Source organism: Halichoerus grypus, chromosome 1 (genome assembly GCF_964656455.1).
Source record: "Halichoerus grypus chromosome 1, mHalGry1.hap1.1, whole genome shotgun sequence".
Taxonomy (NCBI): Eukaryota; Metazoa; Chordata; class Mammalia; order Carnivora; family Phocidae; genus Halichoerus; species Halichoerus grypus.
The window spans coordinates 130,678,540-130,692,443 of NC_135712.1; the positions used below are offsets into that span (position 1 = coordinate 130,678,540).

General features: G+C 34.4%; 1 protein-coding gene across 7 annotated transcripts in view; it reads right to left on the minus strand.

The window, feature by feature from the left end:
* Positions 1-13,904, minus strand: part of TBC1D5 (TBC1 domain family member 5) — a 567,676-nt gene that overhangs the window by 398,172 nt on the left and 155,600 nt on the right. For 5 of the 7 annotated variants that reach the window (XM_078072157.1, XM_078072109.1, XM_078072142.1 and 2 more), the window contains exon 3: positions 11,920-12,125. The exons of 1 other annotated variant lie outside the window; for it this stretch is intronic. The gene's annotated coding sequence lies outside the window, so the exon portion shown is untranslated. Of the gene's footprint in view, positions 1-11,919; positions 12,126-12,377; positions 12,545-13,904 lie in introns of all 7 variants that reach the window. One more of the 7 variants, XM_078072120.1, reaches the window with a different exon arrangement.

Below are 13,904 nucleotides of genomic sequence, written 5' to 3' on the forward strand. Positions count from 1 at the left end.
AGTCAGCTGTTCACAAACTACAAAGTATTCCTAAATGGGAATACCTAAAGTAAAAACTTCAAATTTCTATGTAAAGTAGAAATACAGTCACCTCTCAATTATAAAGGATCCGCTGTCTATTTGTCTAATTATGTGTTCATATAACTTCTCCCTTCCAATTCATGATGCTTCTTTCAGGTCTTCTAGGTACCAGAAAAGACTAGCAGAACTGCAAGGAAGTAGAGCTGAAACTGTTGGTCAATTTCACCATCCATTAAATCTTTGTAAAAGTGAGTAAGCCGAAGAGAATGTGAAACAGATTCTGTATTTTCCACACTTCAGTTTTATCTAGAATTGGCTGTTTCTTCACTATTGAAAGGTGAGAGTTATATACAGTGCATGTATATTGAAAACCTAAAAAAATTCACAATAAACTTAGCAAAAAAAAAAAAGGAAATTGTTCCTTACATCATCCAATTTAAAAAGAAAGACATCTTAAAATGATATATTTATTTAAGTTAGCTGAGTACCTGCCATAGAGTAAACAGTTAATAAATATCTGTTGATCAAATGAATAGATGAATTCAGATTGGTTCTACTCTCAAAGTTGATGACATTTTAGAGTCTATTAACAGAGAATTACCTTTGACCGCCCCAACATTCCCAAAGATCTTCTCCACTTAAAATTTTTTAATTCAATGAATAGGATTTAAGAACCATCTTTATGTGTTACTCAAAATATGCCACTAGCATAAAACCGCACAGAGATAATGGTTCATCTTGTTTAACTTAGAAAAACTATTAGGATGGAATTAGAGGTTTGAGGATGGACATCAATATTAGCTTGCAAAGGAACACAAGTGTGTCAGAATGAGATAGCTGGGATTTTTGCATAAAATTTTGTGCTTGTAAAGGGAAAGTCACTGCAAATGGTTTACGTCAGTAACCTAAACACAGAAACCAAGTCCCAGGTGACAAAATGGCAACCCACTGGACAAATGTATATATGAAGCCCAGGGATGGAGATACATTAAATGATGTTAAATGATAAAGTTATATAACAGGGAATCAACTAAGAATATGATGAAGGAGTGGTCTATGACACATTAAACTGTTCACCTATGAAAAGAAGAATTCCCTGAAGTATCTTCTCAGAGTCAACCCATGAAGTACTGGTAGCCTTACCACAAAATAACAGATACATTTCCCATGTTAGACAATGATGTGATGTGGGTACATACCAAAAGAAAATGAGAGAACTTTTATTCTTGCCTAAAAGGTAAGGCAATAAGCTACAACCTACATTTAGAGGTAATCAAAATAAAGTTTCAAGAAGCACAAGTCATCTTATTTCTATTACATCCATAAATAGTAGGCTCCCAAAGACAGAGTACTAAGTAAATTGCTAGTATACCAAATATCCTTACTCTCAGTAGATGTGTCCTAAGTGCACAAGTGGACTTACGAATATATAGGTGATATTACTCAAAATGTTTTCCAGCCCAGTGATCAAGGAGCCTGTGCCAGGTTTTAGGGAATGGTAGGGTCTGTAGCACCTACGTTCTATGGGGAATCATAAGCACAAGGCTGCTCAGTTTTTTGATTTTTAGAATTGCTCCTGTCCCACCTGTTATCCTTACTAAATTAAGCTCAACAGTATTTGAGCACAGTGAACAAGACGCTTAAATCATGTCACAAGACACCATGAGCAATATCTATAGCCAGAGGGGGAGTTTCATCACCACAGAGAGCTGGGAACTTTGTAAAGAATAGGTAGGAAGAACATTATGCAACTCAGAAACACATGTAGTGATCCCAGAAGTCATACTATACCAGAAAGAAAACACTAAAATGATGCTATTACTGTATCCCATATTCATCGACTATACTCCTAGGCTGCAGTAACTAGGAGAAATACGAGTCATAAGGAACACAACAGACCCTTGGCATTCGTGGATTTTTACATTCATGGTTTCACCCTTGGTTCAAACAATCTAGGACATGAAGCAATTTATCACTTTTCTGATAAGTGCATTTGAACCATAAGCTCCCTAAGGCTAGTATGAGAAAGGAGTCAATGGCTCTGCTTCTGATTTTAATGTAGCTTGATGGCTCTCAAGGACATACTATAGAAATATTTACATAAATATCAAGTTTCAAAAACTTCAAGATGTGTATCACTCATAAATGCCTGTTGTAGGTCTTAATTCCATTAACAACAAAAAATTTTTTAACACAAAATTCCTAAACTGGAAACCACCACTCATTTATAGTGCTAACACAAAAAGCACAAAGGGGTGAGTTAACAGAATAAAACAATCCTAAAGAAGTGGGAAGCAACTAGTCATCATGATGCTTCTTGTATGCCACATACCCTGAAAGTAGTACAAAGCTTGACTGAAGATTTTTAAACATGGATCTGTGCATGTATCTCTGCCTTCCTTTCTATTATTAAGGACAGACCAACTATGCTCTTATCTAAGCCCAACCTCTCTCTCCACTTGTACATACTGCTTCAGCCATTCTCCATTTTCTTGTATCATCAGTTATTCCTCTTCACCGAAGAAATCTTAATACTGATTGATGTATACTACTTCTCCTCTACTTTAAAAAAAAAAAAAAAAAAATCCTTTCTTAACTTCAACTTCCCTATTAAGCTGCCATGTTTCTCCTTCCACTCTCCCTTAAACCGACTCCAGTCAGATTTTGTTCTTTACTAAAACTACTCTTCTCAAAGTCACCAATGACTTCTCATTGCTAAATCCAACAGTCAATTCACAATTCATCCATAACTTCACCCTTCAGCAGCATGTCACAGATGATCATTCTTCTTCCTTGAAATATTTACACCATTTAGGTTCATTAGCTTTCAGATTTTCTGAAAGCCAAATTCCTCTTACCTCACTGGGTTTTCGGTCCCTGGCCTTCTCTACTACTTCTACTTTCCCTAACCCTGTTTAAGTACTTAGAGTACTCCAAAGCTAGGACCTTCAATTGCCTCTAGCTATATTTACTGGATTACATCAATATTACCCCTTTAAAAATACCATCTACAACTGACGATTTCCATGGTTTATCTCCTTTATCTCAGACCTCTCACCTTAACTCTGGACCAGTGTATCTGTCCCCTTGACCTTTTCCACTTGGTATCTAATAAACATCTCTAACTCAGCATGTTCAAAACCAAATTCCTAGCCTTCTCCCCCTCATGTACACCTTGCATAATCTTCCCCTTCTTTATCAAATGAAACTCTATCTTTCCTATTATTCAGAACAAAACATTACTAGAGTCATTCTTAACTCCTCTCTCTCTCTCATAATTCAAATCTAATCCATCAGCAAATCCTGGTCAAGCCACAATCATCTCTCATCTCTAACCTTCTATATGATCCCTCTGCTTCTGCCCTTGCTCCCTTAAAATCAATTTTAATTGATTTTAAATTAACTGTAATTCTTTTAAACTATAAACAAGATGATACTCACCAATGGCTCCCCATATCATTCAAAATAAAAGCTAAACACATATCTTAAAAGACCTAGATTCCCAGTCACCTCTGTAATTTAATCCTACTATTCTCCCCTCACTTTGCTGTAGCCACACTGAACGCTCTTGTTCCTGAACACATCAGCAGTATTCTAACATCAGGGCCTTTGCACCTCTTGTTCCCTCTGCTTGAGATGCTCACTCCTCACCTCTGTCAGGTTTTTACTAGAATGTTACCTTTTCTGAGAGACTTTCCCTGACCACCCTATTTAAAATTTCCATCCCTCTCACTGTACTCTGAACTCTCTATCCTCTAGTCACTGCTTTATTTGCCTTCATAGCACAACCATCTAACCTACTATATATTTAATGTATTTATTTATCTAGCTGCTTGTAGACTTTGCTACCTTAAAACTGAAGCTTAATGAAGTTAAGAATTTCTATTTTGTTTTCACTGTGATATAACATAGAACATTTTTCAGTGAGACTAGCTTCAAATTTCTTAGAAGGAATAAGGGATGGTAGAAAAAACTGAGCAAAAGATTCAAAGTTTTGAGAAAAATTATTTTAAATCTAGAAATATATACCCAGCTAAATGATCAATCAACGGCGAGAATAAAAGAAAAACATTTTCTAAAGAAAAAAAAAAAGCTCTAATATGTACAACTCAGAAAATACAACTTTCACCATTTAGCCTTCTGAAAATTTATTTAAAGAAACCTAAGAATAAAGATGACAATGAGATCCAAGCAATACTGGAACTAATCCAGTAATATAACTAAAAGAAATCTGGGAATGACACTTCAGCAAAAGGCCAAGGAAGCTCTGGTTCACTGGTTCATACTAAAATAGAACGTCAAGGATAAGTGAGGTATTTCTTCAAAAAGAACGTAGATAACCTTACAAAAATGTTATCTTATGATGAAGGAACCTGGAAGTACAATTGTAGTGTGCTATCCATAATAACAGAGACATAGTTTTCCAATGAGAATTAAACAAAAAGAATGGTAACTTAAAACTGTGGCCAAAAACATAGAACTACACATACACACACACACACACACAAAAAAAACATGGTAGAAATATGAAATAAAATATAGTAATGATTTTGAGAAAATGAAGAAAAGTAAGAAATCTTTTATTCTGGAAAACAATGTCCATGTATCAGTTAATGCTGGAAGGAAAACAGAATTAAGTGATACTCCGAATTGATATATAATTGCTATATAAGAAATACCAGATATAATCATTTCTCTATGATATTACTTGGCTCTAAGGCATTCACAATGATCTTAAAATCATAATGATCATTCTGATTATCGTAAAAAAAGGGAAAATAACAAGTATTGGCAAGATGTGAAAAAAACTGAACCCACATACATTGCTTGTGGGAATATCAAATGCTGAGGCTACTGTGGTAAACAAGTGAGTAGTTCCTCAAAAATTTAAAAGAATTATAATATGACACAGCAATTTCACTCCTGGTATATATCTAAAGAAACTGAAAACAAGTACTCAAATAAATATATATAAATATGAATTCACAGAAGCACTATTCATAATATCCAAAAAGTGAAAGCAAACCGAATGTTTATATATATGATGGAGTATTATTTGAATGTGAAAAGTAATGAAGTACTCATACACACTACAACATAGATGAACCTTGAAAACATTACGCCAAGTGAAAGAAGCCAGACTTAAAGGTCATATAACACTGTAGGATTCCATTTACATGACATATTCAGAATAAATTCATAGAGACAGAATGCAGGTTGGCACATACCAGGGACTGGGGAAAGGGCAGAAGGAGGAGAAACTGTTAAAAGGGTAAGGTGTTTTACTTTGGAGTGATGGAAACGTGTGGAACTTCAGAGAGGTGGAGGTTGCGCACCACTGTGAATGTGCTAAATTCTATCGTGTACTACATTTTATGTTATGTGAATTCTACCTCAAGAAATGATTTAAGAAAATGATTTTAAAATAAAAAGATACATTGCTTTTAGAAGAGTCTTTCCCTATTTTCTTATTATCAAAGTATTTAAAGATTTCCATAGTCTTCTTTCATATTGGAAGGCTCTTAAGAACAAATATTTTTGGTTTTGAAAAAATATTTATCTAAAGTTCACTTATTTAAGTTCCATTTCAGTTTTGTTATTTCCTCTCTTAAGTTCAAGTAAAATAAAAAAAAAAAGTTGTATTTTTAAAATGTTAGATCAGTACATCTCCATATTATAGGAGCTGGAATTTTTTTTGGTTTCTTTTTTTTATATTTTTAAGTTTTGTTCAGCTGTATTTAGGTATAACTGACCTCAATATAATGTAATAAAACTGTAAGATATTCAAAGCGTACACCATGATATGATGTACATATACATTGTAAAATGATTAATTGATAAATTAACTGGATTAATGGAATTAACACATCCATCAACTGCACATACTTTTTTTTTTTTAGTGAGAACATTACATTTCTAATTTCTTGGCAAATTTCACTTCTGTAATACAGTGATATCAACTATAGTCACTATGTTATACATTAGATCTTCATCTTATAGCTAAAAGTTTGTACCTCTTTACCAACCTATCCCTATTTTCTTCACCAACCCTCCCCCCCCCCAGCCCATGGCAACTACTTTTCCACTCTTTGTTTCTATAGTTTGACTTTTTTTCCCTTATTTTATAAACTCTACATGTAAGTGATACTAGGCAGTATTTGTCTTTCTCTGTCTGCCTTATTTCACTGGGCATAATGCACTCAAGGTCCACCTATATAGTCACAAATGGCTGGAATGCCTTCTTTCTCATGTCTGAATAATACTCCATTGTATATATGAATACTCTATCGTGTGTGTGTGTATACATATATACACACACCACATCTTCTTTATCCATTCATCTACTAGTAGACACTTAAGTTGTTTCCAAATCTTGGCTACTGTAAATAATATTGCAATGAACACATAAGGGCAGATATCATGTCAATACTCTACTGGATATATACCCAGAAGTCAAATTGCTGGATCTTAAGGTAGTTCTATTTCTAATTTCTGGAGGAACTCTATACTGTTTTCATAGTGGCTACACCAATCTACATTCCCACCAACAGTGAACAAGGGCTCCCTTTTCTCCATATCCTCAGCAATACTTGTTATCTTTTTGATCACATTTTAAGAGGTGTGAGGTGAGATTTTACTGTGGTTTGGATTTGCATTTCCCCGATGATTAGTGATGTTGGGCACCTTTTAATGTAGATCTTGGTTATTTGTGTGTCTTCTTTAGAAAAATGTCTATTCAGTTATTCTGCCTATTTTTTAATCAAATTGGTTGCGTTTTTTGCCATTGAGTTGTGAGAGTTCTCTGTGTATTTTGAATATTAACCCCTTATATGATATATAATTTGCAAATATTTCCCCTTATTTGGTAGGTTGTCTTCTCATTTTTGTTGATAGTTTCCTTTGCTGCTCAGTAGCCTTTTAGTTCAATGTACTTTTTTTTTTTTTAAGATTTTATTTATTTGACAGAGAGAGAGACAGTGAGAGAGGGAACACAAGCAGGGGGAGTGGGAGAGGGAGAAGCAGGCTTCCCACGGAGCAGGGAGCCCGATGTGGAGCTCGATCCCCGGACCCCAGGATCATGACCTGAGCCGAAGGCAGACCTTAACGACTGAGCCACCCAGGCACCCGTCAATGTACTCTTACTTGATTTTTCCTTTTCTTCCCTTTGCTTTTGGTGTCAAATTCAAATAATTATCACCAGGACCAATTTCAAGCAGCTTACCCTTGTTTGCCTCTAGATTTTTAAGTCTTTAGTCCATTTAAAGTTGATTTTTCTATATGGTATAAGATAGGGATCCAATTTCTCACAACATTACTAAAGAGACTATCCTTTCCCAGTGTCTATTCTTGGCTCCTCTGTCAAAAATTAATTGACTATATATGTGTGGGTTTATTTCTGGGCTCTCTATTCTGTCCCATTAATCTATGTGTCTGTTTTTATGCCAATACCATACTGTTGAGATTGCTAAAGCTTTGTGATATAATTTTAAATTCAGAAGTGTAATGCCTTCAGCTTTGTTCTTTCTCAAGGTTGTTTTGACTATTTCGGGTCTTTTGTGGTTCCATACAAATTTTAGGATTGTATGTTTGATTTCTAAGAAAAATGCCAGTGGACTTTTGATAGAGATTTAATTGAATCTGTAGATAGCTCTGAGTGGTATGGATATTTTAACATATTAATTCTTCCAAGCCATGAGCACAGAGTATCTATCCATTTATTTGTGCCGTCTTCAATTTCTTTCATCAATGTCATAGTTTTCAGTGTACTGATTTATTCCTAGGCATTTTATTCTTTTTGATGCAATTGTAAATGGGGCTGTTCTCTTAATTTTGCTTTTGGATAGTTCATTGTTAGTTTATAGAAATACAACACATTTTTTTATATTGATTTTTTATCCTACAATTTTACTGAATTCATTTATTAGTTCTAACAGTTTTTTTTTTTTTCAGAAGTCTTTAAGGTTTTCTATAGATAATATCTCTGCAAATACAGTTTTACATCTTCCTTTCTGATGTGAATGCCTTTTACTTCTTTTTCTTGCCTGATTGCTCTCACCATGATTTCCAGTACTAGGTCAAATAAAAATGGTGAGATTCGCTCTTTGCATATAGGGAACATTACCTCCTTCATCATAATTGCTCACTGCAAAAATAACTCTGATGAATAGTCCACATAAAGAACAGTTAGGTCCTGGCAAGGAAGAAAAAAACAAAAGGCAAGTTTGGGCATTCCTGTCTTATTCCTGATCTTAGAAGATAGGCTTTAAGCTTTACACCATTCAGCATGATGTAAGCTGTGGACTTGTCATATATTGCCTTATCATGTTGAGGTATATTCCTTCTATACCCATTTTGTTGTCAGTTTTTATCATAAATGAATGTTGAACTTTGTCAAATGCTTTTTCTGCATCTGTTGAAATTATCATATGATTTTTATCCTTCATTTTATTAAGTGGCATATCACGTTGACTAACTTGTGGATGTTGAACCATCCTTGATTCCCTGGAACAAATCCCACTTGATCATGGTATTTGACCCTTTTAAGATACTGTTGAATTCATTTCTGTTCAGTTTGTAGATGATTTTTGCATCTGTCTTTATCAGGGATGCTGGCCTATAATTTTCTTCTCTTGTAGCATCCTTACCCAGTTTTGGTGTCAGGGTAATGCTGGCCTCATAAAATGGCTTTGGAAATAGAGTTGACTCTTAATGTGGAGATTAGACACTGGCACTTCATTCAGTGAAAATCCATGCATAACTTGTGACCCCCCCAAACACTTAACTACTAATAACATACTATTGACTAGAAGCATTACCAATAACATAAACAGTCAACTAAGACATATTTTGTATTTTATATGTATTAGATACTATAATCTTACAATGAACTAAGAAAATGTTATTAAGAAGCTCATAAGGAAGATAAAATATATGTATAGTACCGTACTATATATAAAAAAAAAATCCACATATAACTGGATCCACACTAGTTCAAACCCATATTGTTTAAGGGTCAACTGTATTGCCTCTTCTATTTTTTGGAAAAGTGTGAAAAGGACTGGCAATAATTCTACTTTAAATGTTTGGTAGAATTCACCTTTTAAGCCATCTGGTCCTGGACTTTTCTTTCTTGGGCGGTCTTGTCTCCCCTCATCTGTCCTCATCTCCCCTTGTCTCCCCTCCCCTCCCCTTCCTCTCTTTCCTTCTTTCTATTAGCCACTGTAAGTTTTTGATGTAGTGTTTAATGATTCATTAGTTGCACATAACACCCAGTGCTCATCACAACACATGCCTGTAAGTTGGTACAGCCACTCCGAAAAACAGTATGGAGGTTCCTCAAGATGTTAAAAATAGAGGTACCCTATGACCCAGCAATTGCACTACTAGGTATTTACCCCAAAGATACAGATGTAGTGCAATGAAGGGCACATGCACCCCAATGTTCATAGCAGCAATGTTCACAATAGTCAAACTGTGAAAGGAGCCAAGATGCTCTTGGGAGGTTTTCCATTACTTATTCAATCTCCTTACTAGTGATTGGTCTGTTCAAATTTTCTATTTCACATGATTCAGTCTTGGTAAGTTGTATGTTTCCAGGAATTTCTTCTGGGTTGTCTAATTTGTTGGTGTATAATTGTTCATGGTAGTCTCCTACGATCTTTGTATTTCTGTGGTGTCAGTTGTAAAATGTCCTCTGTAGTTCCTAATTTCATTTTTTTGAGTCCTCTTGTTTTTGTACATCTAGCTAAAGTTTTGTCTATTTTGTTTTTATTTTGAAAAAAAAACAAAAAAACAAAAAACAACAACAGTTCTTGCAGCGCCCGGGTGGCTCAGCTGGTTGGGCATCCAACTCTTGGTTTCGTCTCAGGTGATCTCTTGAGTAGTGGGATCAAGCCCTGTGTCAGGTTCCACACTCAGTGAGGAGTCTGTTTGGGGGTTCTCTCCTTCTGCACCTCTCCCCACTCACACGCACTTGTGCACTCTCTCTGAATAAATTTTTTAAAATAAAAAAAAAAAATACAGCTCTTAGTTTCATTGATACCTTCTCTTGTCATTTTAGTCACTATTTCGTTTATTTTTGCTCTTTGTTGTTTCCTTTCTTCTAATTTCGTGTTTAGTTGGTTCTTCTTTTTCTAGTTCCTTTAGGTATACAGTTAGGTTGTTTATTTGAGCTCTTTCTTTTTTCTTACTGTATGCATTTATCCCTATTATGAACTTCCCTTTTAGAACTCCTTTCGCTGCATTTGACTAAGGATAAATTGTATCATCTTTTTATTTTTCTATATATGCCAACCTTTCTACCACAACTTTTATAATCAGAAAAAAATGCTTGCAATTTTTTAAAGGATAAAAACATTAAATATGATGGGAATGCGTACTAGAAGAGACCACTTTGGGAAAGGATCTGAGTTATTCTAACTGGTATATAGGACTTAAAACAAGTTAAAAATGTTTTAAACCAGGAATGGCTTGAGGGCATCATCCTGCACATATAATATACATAGAACAAGCAAGAGGAGAATAAAGAAATATATACTTTACTATAATAGGATGATTCTATCAAAGAGTTATCCCCTTTTCAAATTTTGAGATTTGACCATTTGTACCTGTGTTCTCATATACTATAGAGGAACCAAGTTAAGTGTTCTGGTATTTCCCAGTAGTTACTCAGCTCTTTGACCACATCATTTGATAGCTTACAGTGAATACAGAGAGAGATCAGAAGCATGGAGAAGACAAGAGAAATGGCAGCTTGACTGAGATGGAAAACAAACTATCTGATTCCATGTACTTCCTGAGTCAGTCATGAACAAACATAAAGTGATCTAAAGTATGGATTTTAAAACTGCAAAGGCAATCCACTATTAGATAGGGAAATAAATTCAGTTATAGGAAGGAGCATGTATTAAATGAAATATCAAAAATTAGAATGGAATAGAGCACAGCACACGTTCCAGTCAGTTACGGTTAAAACTATTTCAACTTTTATTTCAGTTTCATTGGTACATTTATACCTGTGGAAAATGGCTCATAAATGTAAAATTTATTTCTTACAATGGGTTGTGTTTAAAAAAATATGTGAATGCCTCCTATCTGATATATCTTCAACTCCAAATTCAATAATTCTACTTTTGCTACTCTTTTAATTCAGTGAAGGGAGGCGGGTGCCAAGGGGGGAAGAGACAGATACGAATACAAAAAGCATTCTATAGGGAAAGTGCTGAAAGTCTCCCAGCAGGAAAATATTTTTAAGTGCCCCCCCCCCCCCAAGGCTCAGTTAAACAAGAAGGAAAACAATTAGGAAAAGATTGGAAACTGGTGACTAGATATAAGAAGTTGAAAGAAACTGATCAGGGAACTCTGAGTAACTATTAGTGAACAACATCATTCCCTGAAGCCTACAATCTAAATACGGCAGTATGTATAAACACCCTCTCTCTCTCTCTCACACTCACACACACACTTTTTATACATGAATCTACAGAACACATTACCATATAAGGATATTGTTACCGATAAATGTTTTTGTCCCCCCAAAACTCATATGCTGAAATCTTAATTCCCAATGTAATGGTATTCAAGTGAGGCCGTTAGGAGGTGATTAGGTCATGATGGTGGAGCCCTTATGAATGGGATTAGTGCCCTTATAAGAGGACCCCATAGAACTTTCTCATTCCTTCTACCACGTGAACACACATAAAGAAGATGGTGGTCTATGAATCAAGCACTGGCACCTTTATCTTGGACTTACAGTCACCAGAACTATGAGAAATAAATTTCTGTTGTTTATAAGTCACCAAGTCTATGGTATTTTTGTTAGAGTAGCCCAAACAGACTAAGACAGGTATTGATGGTATTCAATTTTTGAATGTACATTTTGAATAAATATACGCTTACCTTTCAGGAGACCTTTATTGATCCACAAATCTAACTGACACTTGAAAATGCATGCTCTTGTTACAGGTCAAAGATGACTTCAGACTCAGTACAAAACAGTTCTCCAAATACAAGTCTTGATTGGCAAATAGGAAGCAAAGAAGAATGAAGAAATAGAGATCAGCTGAGTTTTCCCTCAACTGAGCTGCTGGCAAAAAAGCAAATACCTAGAAAAATAAATAAATAAAATAGCTTCAAACATTCCTATCCCAGAAGGAACCTTAAACCAAAGCAAACAATGAAAAAGGAAAGCTGAAAAAAGTTATGGCATATTATTTTAGGCTTTTAGAGGATAATTGTTAGCCTACTCACTAATCACTTTTTCTATCATCAATTTTAACCACTGGAAGAAAGGAAATCATTTCATTATACCTACAATAAACGGCATTATAATACAAAAAAATTTTAAATCAAAACACCTTAGGGGCGCCTGGGTGGCTCAGTTGTTAAGCGTCTGCCTTCGGCTCAGGTCATGATCCCAGGGTCCTGGGATCGAGCCCCGCATCGGGCTCCCTGCTCCGCGGGAAGCCTGCTTCTCCCTTTCCCACTTCCCCTGCTTGTGTTCCCTCTCTCGCTGTGTCTCTCTCTGTCAAATAAATAAATAAAATCTTTAAAAAAAATAAAAAAAATAAAATAAAATAAATAAAAACACCTTAATATAAAACAAATCACATGTTAAACTTCATTTCACTGAAATGACATAAAAGTGTTCAAATAATGAACACACTATTCTAATATAGTAAAATAATACCAAGTATTGAAATTACATAAAATAAAAAAATTGGAAATTTAACATTTGAAAACATGTGGAAAAAAATTCCATTGAAAAGGATTCCATAGCATTAATAAAATGTAAAATTAGAATACTGATGTATCAGTGTAACAAGTAAATATTATTTGTGAATTTAAAATTTCCACAACCTTCCTGCATAAAGAAAAAGAAAAATACCACCTTTAGTAATATTCTTCCAAAAATCATATCTGACATAGATATAACCTGTATGAAATCTGCAAGAATGAAAACTGAATTTCTTAAAGTTATCTAATTTAAGTAAAGAATCTCTTAATATAATAAATTACTAAACTATCATAATAAATTATCATCACTTTCCTCTAGATTTCATTCTGTATTAGTTTACTCCCTATAACCTGTTTGAACTTATTGGTGGCTCAGCATATGTACAAAAGTAATTAGGTAATATAATGTGAAACATAAATAACACAGAACTGAAAAACATTATGATAATAGATATAACTGAAACATAGTGAGATTCAAAAGAAATTACTTACTTAAAACACATTTTAGCATCATATGCTATTAAAACCAAATAGCAAGGTATGATTTCTAAAGAATAGGAATGAATGTGGCATTGATCTCTAGACAGATGAACAGAAACTTCTGTGCTCTTGTATCGAATACAACTCATGTTTTCTTTGTTTGATAAAGAAAATGATTACATTCTGATGTAGCATTTCCTTATTTTAACTTTCAGTCTTACCTGAAAAGCTACCAACAACTCATTTTTAAATTATATAATATACATGCAAAATACACCTAAATACGGTCAACACCTCCTTGGACAGTAATATAGGCACGTGCTTCTTCTGTATGGTTGAGCTAAAAATTATTACACCACTAAAATAAAGCAAGTCTCTATTTCTCATTTTTCCCTTGTAAAAATACAGACCATTTTTATTCTATGGATGGCTCTTTAGAATGAAAGACATTCAAATATCTTTCAACTATTCCAAGATATGTGTATTTGACAAATGTGTTTATGTAACAGTTAATACATATTGTCATACTACCGTGCCAATATCATTCAGAGAATGATGGCTATTTCCTCATGATGTGGAACAGTAACCAAAGAAAAACTGACAACATAATCAGTGTCCTGAGAAGTTATACTTTGTTTTGTTTCTAAATACATACTTTACACTCAGGT